General features: G+C 37.7%; 1 non-coding gene and 1 pseudogene across 1 annotated transcript; one reads left to right on the forward strand and one right to left on the reverse strand.

Annotated features, from left to right (window-relative positions):
- LOC118484050 overlaps nt 1-2,388 on the reverse strand; it is a 5,024-nt pseudogene extending 2,636 nt beyond the window's left edge.
- Nucleotides 2,389-2,496: 108 nt separating this feature from the next.
- On the forward strand, nt 2,497-2,570 carry TRNAM-CAU. Its single transcript has one exon. It is a non-coding gene; the product is annotated as a tRNA-Met (tRNA).
- The last annotated feature ends 7,430 nt before the right edge of the window (nt 2,571-10,000 follow it).

Below are 10,000 nucleotides of genomic sequence, written 5' to 3' on the forward strand. Positions count from 1 at the left end.
TGATATTGTTCCTCCATTGATCAAGAATTTCGATTTTTGGCAAGTCTCATGATCATCCAATAAGAAGGGTTTCAATTTTTTTCAAATGAACGAATTGAAGACCTATTGATTCTAAAAACTGTGGATCGTTCGGACCTTTCAATTGATAGATGTAGATCTCAGACCTATGAATGGGGATATTCCCGAAACTGACAAACAAAAAAGGAAGTGAGTTAGACAAAAAAAGAAGCAACTTGGACAAAAAGAAACGAAGTGGCTTAGACAAATCTTTTTTGTCGATAACCTCAGACCAATCAATCGAATATGGATTAATACGTAATCGATCGAACATTACTTGCAAACGGCTCTTCTGCTCAGAAACGAAATGTTCCAAATGTTCCTGGAAATTATTGCTCCCAGTGGACCATTTGTATCTATATGCATCAGGATCCCGATTCATGGATCTCTCGGTTCGATAAAAAAAATAAGAGGATCGAACCATCTCTTCTGACTCTTTTTCAAATTCGATAAATGTTGGTTGATCGTATATTTCATTAGAGTTCTATGATTCAGAGTATCCTTTCTTATTTGATCCCTTTGAATTCCATATTCGAAGTTGCGATCGGATCTATTCATTAAAAAGAATCGATTCAATACATTTCTTATGTACCTATGGGTGCTATGTTGGATTTGAATTAGATTTCGGATCAATCTATATTGATTGACTGCCTCCATTATGTTGTTGCTAGCAAATACCACTATTTTTGGTTCTGGCTCTTCCAAATCATTCCCGCAGGAGATCCGGACCCTATTTTTTCTGATCCTTCGATAAAAAGATTCATTCTCTTCATAAAAAATAGGAAATAAAACCAATAAAGATGTCGTTTTCCATTCATACCTGGAGTTGAATACCCCATTCAAGAATTGTTTTGGATCCAATCCATAGGAATCAATAGAAAAGGCAAATCTCTTATGATACACCAGATCCGGCTCGGTTATTGATAGAGTGAATAAATCTGCCATTTCTTGAAATCTATCTTCTGATTCAAAATCGTGGTGTAACGTGTATCCTCCCCTGTTCCGGTCATGGAATAGATGAAATAAATCAAAAAATGGATTTTTGTTCAAGAATGAAATCTTGTTGGAACTGTCCATATCCGGTTCATCCTTCGGAACCATATCACATCCCGAATCTAATGAAATAGGATGAATTGAGACGGTATTTTGTAAATACGTAATTATCTTGAATAGATTCACCATTTCTTTCTTTTCCGATCGCCTGAGAAAAGAAAGATCTTGTTGTTTCTTCAACAATTTCTGATCTCTAGTGGACCTCTCAGTAGGATTCGAACCCAGATGAAGTTCTGACCATCTGTCAGAGAAAAAAGAACGAACGGATCTTGTAGGATTCCCAAGAAATTCTTCGATTTCTTCCGGAAGCATATGATTAATCATCTGCTTCTCACGTTCCGTGAATAGCCGGGACTTGTTTCTCGAGAAGAGATGGGAAACATGCTCAATATCATTTGATTGAATAGTTGACCCAGCCCCTTGTTGTTTGAAAAAACCCTCCACTTCAATTGGTATTTTTTCACGAAAAGCAGACATTAGATAACAAATCCAGTGTTTCACTAAGATTTCGAATAGTGGTCCCGAATTCAAGTTGATTCTATTTTGCCTCTTCCTCAGAGAAAGACGATCAAAAAATTCCCAACCATGGTCCTTGCGGATCGGATCATCCCTATAATATACAAAGACAAACTCCAGATATTTGAGATCTTTCTCTTTGAATAATATCTCAATTCCAGCGACGGTTTCATTAGATATCTTACAACTAGAATCGCTCTTTTTTCCGATCCAGTCCCTCCACCACCGCGAACCCCAGTTAGATTCAGGCATGCTACACTTTTTAGTTATTGGGAGAACCCAAGTACTCTCTTTCGGATTCAGGAAAGAACTCTCATAGATCTTTTTTCCTTTTGGAAGATACAGGAGCGAAACAATCAACCTATTGATATTGGAAGACCCAACGGATTCTTCCAATGTATCATTTCTGGGTCCAATGGAATTCATAGGTATAGGAAGAAGCCCTATCAAATAGAGATTTTTTCTTTCGACCATATTTCGATTGTTAATACGATATATAAGGACCGCTACTCCAAAGAGTATTACACCCTTGATCGTGAAATATCGATTGCTTGTTGAACCCTGTGAATTGTGTGAAAGTAGGATACTCCAAATTCGGGAGTCAAAAAGTTTTATAAAACGTTCTTGGTGGAAAAAAATGTGAATGAAAGATCCCACTGAATTGAATTGGGTCCAGGAATCTAAGAAATAGTGAGAATTCTTGATCTCTCTCAATATCTCTCTCAATTCTAAAATCCAGGAGTTGAATTCATGTCCGGTCATTAAATTCCTCCTGATTTATTAGAACTAAAAGAATTCCATTTAAGCATCTCATTGCTTTAGTTGAAAGATTCCATTTGAATTGGAATCTGGTCATTCGCTACCCGCTAAGCATCCATGGCTGAATGGTTAAAGCACCCAACTCATAATTGGCGAATTCGTAGGTTCAATTCCTACTGGATGCACGCCAATGGGACCCTCCAATAAGTCTATTGGAATTAGCTCTGTATAAATGAAATCTCATCATCCATACATAACGAATTGATGTGGTATATTCATATCATACTATATGAACAGTAAGAATTAGTAGTCTTATTGAGACTAGAACTCATAGTGGCGTCACGCCACCACTATCTGGGTTGGCTGTGGTGGCACGCCACCACCCTATCTGGGCAGAATATCAAGTTTCAGCAATGGCAGGTCTATTTTCAGCAACCGAATTGAAGTTTAGGGTCTATTTTGTAACATTTGCAATACCGTTTGATGGTTTTGGAACACCCCTAGTATTCCAAAACCATGTGCCCACATGGAGGGTCAAGATCAAATCACGTTTTGCGAGGAACGATCCTAACGGTTGTGGGTTTTCTATAAATACCCATCACCTTCATTCCTCATTCCTCACAAATATGATTGAATTACTCTAAGTTGGGGTTCAAGAACTTCATACTTGAGTAGTTTGATCAAGATTTCCTTGCTTGGACCCTTTGTAAGTATTCTTTCGTGCTTTTATGCGTTTTTAAGCACGAAAGATAAACTGCCTTTGACTTTCTGCTTTGACCAATCTTTGGTCAACACAAAGTTCGTTTGAACTTCGTAACGTGAGCGTAATCACGATGGTTATAGTCTTTTGTGACTATACCTACTGATTACCACGTTATTTAGGCATAGTGACGAGTCACAGTTTCGGTCAAAATACGTATTCTTGCATATTTTGCAACCAAACTATTCTTGGGTATCAAGACCCTTTGTCTTGATATCAAACTTTTTTACAAACTGCCTTAAACATGTTTCAACATGTTTAACTCATCACTTTTAGATTAGTGCTTATATAGGGTCGTAAGATAAGCGGTCTAAACAACCGCTTAGACTTTCGAACTGTAGGATCGTGTTTTGACCCGAACGAGTCTATCAGAGGAGTTTTGATCAGATACAGGTGTGGAAAACAAGTACCTGACGTAGAAATAGCTAGATATTCTCTTAAATCACTTTTTTGATTGATATAACAGCGTTTACATTCAATTCTCACACCGGCAGCACCTCGGTATGGAAATCAGAATCGTTACAAATGAGATTCGCTTATGAGTGTATATAGTATTGGTAGGTTCCCATATTCGTACATGTTCAAATAAGCGAACCTAACAGGTTCCCATATTCGTACATGTTCAAATAAGTGAACCTAACAGGTTCCCATATTCGTACATGACAGGTTCCCATATACGGACATATCAGGTTCCCATATACGGACATGACAGGTTCCCATATACGAACATGACACATAAGCGGACCTACTCTCTAAAATACATAAACTCACCAGTTTTCTCGTAAAACACACCCTAATCTATACAATACAATGTATAACATGATCCAAGACGAAATCAACAGATGTAGTGCACCAACAGACTCCCCCTCAGATGTTGATGGAGTCGACTATTGAGTCACAACAATGTTGTGTCTTCACATCTTCAGTCTTGATCAGTCTCTGGGCTTCTCTCTCTCAATCTTCTCTTGCAGGTCTTCAGACTCCCCCTTGCGATATGCTGGCATTTCTTCAGTTCATCAGCATCATCAGCTTTAGTATCGTTGTCTGGCTTTCCATCTAACAGCTTCTCATTTTATCCTGCAAAAACTCTACCTCAAAGCATAAGTTTTACAATTTAGAATAAAGATGTATGCACTAAAACAAACTCTTCCTCAAACCAAACTGAAACTTTATCAGTGACAATATTGATGAACCACTTGAAAGGTTAAATTATGAAAACATTTAATTCCAAACATACACTTCCCCTCAAATATTGCTCATCACGTTTAGCACTCGGATTTTTGAAAATCAGCTTTCCGATATCAGTTGTCAAAAATCTTTTTGAATTTTCTAAAACTTTATGCTAAAACACACTGAAAATCTTTTTGGATTTTGAAATAAAGAAACATGAAATGCAGTAAGGAAATATTTACAAACAATATTTTTTGTGAGTTCGTGTAAGAGGATCATATCAGTTTATGAGACATGTCACTAACACCGTTAAGCTTGATTACATTTTAAGTTCTAAACAATTCACCTAGATTGTCAGTATATTTGTCCACTTAAATTTTCACACACAGTTCAATTGTTCCGAGATACGATGTTAATGTCTTAATGACTTATCCGTGTGTCCCACTTCTTGAATATACTCCCGTATCCAGATCCTAATATTCAGTCTTACAGGTGAGTATACCACAGATGATATCTGTTCAGGGGTTAAATGCGAGGGCCGTGAGAGCTCAGGTCGATACTTCCGTATATGCAGAGAGATGACGGCTTCGACTTTTTGGTGTGTCCCCTTTAGAGGATCTTTTTGTTTCAACAACAACGACTATCAATTTTATTGTTTCATCAGCTTGCTGGGGGCGATGCTATGTTTCAAGCATTTGCGGAAAGCATTATCCGGGGACTAGGTCAGTACTTCCATACAGCAGAAGTCCCGGGATAATACCCCAGATATCACTGAGCATAAACACCTAGTATCTCAGAATAAGGGACCTTTCAAACAAGATTTCAGGGGTTACCTATATATCCAAGTTTGTGTTAACCCACAGAACAAGCAAATTTGAAATTTAGTTTATATCTCGTCACAATTTACTAAGTGTGTAAAAACCTACTGGCACATCCTTAGTGAGATTGTTTATCACATTTTATCTTTACATTTCTTTAGCATGTTCTGACAGCCTACTGATGTACTATCATTTCCTCTTTTCACAACGAAACTCATTTTTGAATTTTATCATGTTTTTGGCTTTTTCAAATTTTCTAATGTTTTTGGGTTTTCTGAAATTTTCTTACTCCCCCTAAAATGCAAACACATTTCAAAGGAAATTTGAAAACTACTAGACTCTTGGCCCACTTGAAAACTAAAAAGCAACATAAACTGTACAGAAACATAACAACCGATATCAAATTGCCTCAATTCGCCATTCACTATGCATAAACAATCTGAACTCCCCCTTTCACAAACCATTTTCTCATTTAGATTTCAAAACACCTAAGTTTGTTTCAATCAAAATGATTTTTTCGGAAAATGAGTTTGTTTTCGCCACTTGTAAGTTTACCACTTGTTTAAGTACGGGGATATGGTTCATCATCTTGTCAGTTTTATCATGAGTTAGTAAATCAAGTACAAGTTAATGTCCCTGATTTACCATTAAGCAATTAAGCAACATGTATCACTTGTAAAAATAATCAAACACTACCACTTGTAGGTATATCATCTCTACACAAACCATTTTACCAATCAGAATGCCGATTCCTGCTTCGCACTTACCAACCTGGAAGCTCCGGCGTAGTCATTCAACCTGTAAAGTTCTAACAATTTTAAGAATTTTTCATACAAACTCATAATACATGAATGATGCCGATTCCTGATCCACGATTACAAATTTGGGATCTCCGGCAAGTCAGGTTTTTCAAGCAAAGAAAATGTCCACCCAAGCCTGACCAGCCTTGGGTGATTTCAATTCTGATTTTGTTGGGGTGTAAGTTGCTTTCTTTGTAGCGTAAAAGTCTTTTACCCTTTTCACCTTCCCATCGACCATCTTTCCAAAAATCTTCTTTACTTTCCCATTAAATGCTTTCTCAACATCAAAATTATCCTTTTCAGAATAATCCTGACTTGAGATTTCAGACTTTCCAGCTTTCCTTTTAAAATTCTCAGTCCTCAATGGTGGAAAGTTCTCTTCATCCATTGAAGGAACTGAGTTTTCATCACTCTCATCAAACTGTGGCTCCTCTGATTTTGTGGAATCAAATTCATCACCAGATTTTACCTCAGATTTCTTAACAACCCATTTTTGGTTGTCAAGTTTCACACTACGCCTGTAAAATCTCTTCGAACACTCACCAACTTCAAATGTTGAATTTTTGAAAACTTTAAATTTTCACTCAGTGGTTCGGTTTTATCAACAACAACTTGTTTCAGTTTTCCAGAAACTCCCTGTTTTGTGTTTGTCGCTTTCGGACAATTCCATGCAATGTGACCAGCTTCATTGCATCGGAAACAGGTTCTGGTTTCTTTCTTCACATAAGCTCCATTCTTTCTCTTCTCGGCTAGAAATTCTTGGTTAGATTGTTTCCAGAATGAGCTTTTTGCTTCCTCTTCCGAACTTGTTCCTGAAACAAATTTTGTATTTGTTTTAGAAAATTTTTCATTTTTATAGTTTTCTGATGGAGTAAAACCAAGTCCTTTCTTTTTTTAGCTACGATTTTGGTTTGGTTTCTTTTGAAAACCCGAACCAGAATTGTAACCTTTTTTCTTGTTTATTCGTTGTTGAACTCTTGAGGTGTAAAATTTAGGTTTACCATTAAGATTTAAATCTTTTATTTCAGAAATATTAATTTATGTTAGTTTGAAAACCTTTTTTATCAATTCATTTTTAACACCTCTTATTGGAAACTCTTTATCAAAATATAATTTGTCAGAACCATTCAAAGTATACACAACTTCAAACGTTTCATCATTCAAATTAGATTTTGACAACAAAAACTCTTTACTGTAAACCCGTTTTCCCGATGATTTTGAACTCTTTTCGGACGAATTTGAACTCCCGACTGAATGACACGAACTTTCGGACTCGGACTTTGACTCTGACTCCTCATCCTTATCCAACACCTGATCGACCACTCGTTTTATCAATTCGGACTCATGATCTGTGTCGGACGCTGTGAACGTGACGTCAATATTGTTCGGTAAAACATCGTTTATCTCGGATTCTAGCTTAATATTGACCGACTGTTTTAGTTCTTCTTCATTAGGTTTTCTAGGCGAGTACCCTTCCCAAATAGGAGGCGGACACTTATTATAACAGACACCCTGTTTCTTACCAGTATCCTTTCTCTTCTTTGGTTGTTCATCTTTTGCCATATGGCCCACCTTATCACACCTATGGCAAGCTCGGACACACGGTCCATGATGATGATAACCACACTGGTTGCACTTTCGCTTCCTACCAGCGTAGGAGCCTTGGCTTGGATTGTTGCTCTGGCCTTGGTTAACAGAGGAGGACTGACTGAAACTACGGTTATTGCTGTTGTCTGGCCTTTTCTGTGATTGGCTTGCGCTGGTCGCCTTGTCGGTATCGTTCCATTTACACTTGCTATCACTAGCAGGTGTGGTAGCTATAGCAGTAGGGATAGTACTAGAAACACGAGGCGGTAGCGATCCACGTTCGACCTCTTGGTCGGTAATCTTGTGTGCTAGACGAATAATTTGAGGCAAGTTGTTAAGATTTGCAGTAGTGACCAAACTCTTAACTTGTGGTGCTAAACCCTTGATGTACAATTCGATTCTTCGAAGTGGCGGGCGTGATAAGTTAGGGCACATGTTTGCTAGCTCATGAGATCGTTTCATGTAAGCCTCAATCTCGGACCCTTCCATCTTCAGATTTTAGTATTCGTTCTCGAGTTTTTGAATCTCGTCACGAGGACAGTACTCCTCCTGCATCAACTCCTTGAAATCATCCCAAGTAGTTGCATTAGCCATTTCAATACCCAACATTTTCACTTGGGCATTCCACCAAGTTAAGGCAATGTGCCTGTAGCATACTTCACCTGGTCCCCCACGGGACAGTTACACATAGCAAATACTGATTCAGCTTTCCCAAACCAACGAAGTAGCCCCACAGCTCCTTCAGTCCCACTGAATGTCTGTGGCTTACAATCCATGAAGCTCAAGTATCCTCATCTATTCCCAACTGACCAGTCTAATCCTGTTGATGTGTGACGTACCTGGATCCAGCCACTAATCACATTGAACTATAACAATATATTAAATAAAAGATTCCATTTATTTCATAATATAGTTTCAAATCATAACTTAAACCAAAACGTCACCGGAAGCATAATGTAAATCGTTATTCAACTGTTTTCAAAACAAGTGTATGAAACCAAAAAACATGTATCCAAGAGACTCGACCCATGACCACTCTAGCACTCCCAGATAGCAAGTTCCAACCAGAATCTAACGACCTGCAAGCATGCAGACAAGTGTGTCAGACGACGCTGGTGAGTTTAAAGTTTGTTAACACATTTAGTTACCAAATAGGAGTTTAAAACATTTCAGAGATTAAATGTTGTTAATAACTCGATTACCGAAGATGGCTCTAGATTATTTGCCCTTCCCCAATGCTCTAAAGTGGTTAAGGTAATTAGTTCACGCCCGTCCTCCCCGGTATGGTGTGAGGGTGCCAAACCTAATAGCGCTATCAACTAATAACCCCGTTGCCTCACCGGCAACAAATTCGGTATATGATGGGACTTAAATGATAGATACGAGTGTATTAACCAATATCCCAGGTTTAACATTCCAGTCAAACCCATTTACCCGACATTCCTCCCCGGAACATTTACCAGATGTCCCTCCCTAGGACGTATGCTAGGAAAAAGAGCAGTGAACTCACCTTAGATTTGCTCGGTATATTATGTTACTCGTTCCCGTTAGTCAAACAACCCTATCGTGGTTACCAGAATCATCAGTTTCATAATAGACTGAGTCACGTATTTCACACAGATTGTATTCATCACAAAGATTACTATATAACATGTATCAAGTACCCAGTTTGCATTCATAGCAACACATAACAGTTGGGTTTACTACTCTCATAAGTCAAACCGGATTTCTCATCCTAAGTAACAAATAATTCTTATAAACATTGACATCCATCAACATATGCTTCATAAATTTTACTGTTGGTTTACACATAAGCAACATCCCCATGAACTCTATGACATCTGTGTCTCTTCGACCATCAAACAAATACCAAATCAATGAAATATTGTGTTTCATACTTGGGATTTGTAAAAATATTTGTATCATTTGCACAAGGACTTGGAGCGCATCTTTTGTTGTTTCCACTGCTTGAAGTGATTGTTACGACCACAATCAATTCTTGTTCGATTTCGAGCTTTAAATCGCTTTATGGAAGGTTATACGCGAACTGATGCGTAAATATAACCAGTTTAATGCAACAAACACTCCGGAACAGTGATATAGGCTTAACATACCTTAAATAACCTTTACATAACTTAGAAATAAGTTTTGGAGGGATTGGTGTGGCGAAATCAAGTTTATTCGATCGCAGGGACTATTTGCGTCAAACTGCAAAAGTATACCGAATCGAATGATAACCGACATTCTGGAACTTGATCATAAGTTAAATATGCCCTAAATATCCTTTACATAGCTTAGAAATAGGCTTTGAGGTGTTTCATGCGCAAAAATAAACTTTCTTGATCAGTAGGGACTAAAAGCGTCAAAAAGTGCATAAGTTTGCATTTTCGCGCATATCTTACGTTCTGAATATATCTGGACATCCAAAAATTTATGTAATCATTAAAATATTTTATTTTAGTGATTGGCATAATAAAATT

Source organism: Helianthus annuus, chromosome 11 (assembly GCF_002127325.2).
Source record: "Helianthus annuus cultivar XRQ/B chromosome 11, HanXRQr2.0-SUNRISE, whole genome shotgun sequence".
NCBI lineage: Eukaryota > Viridiplantae > Streptophyta > Magnoliopsida > Asterales > Asteraceae > Helianthus > Helianthus annuus.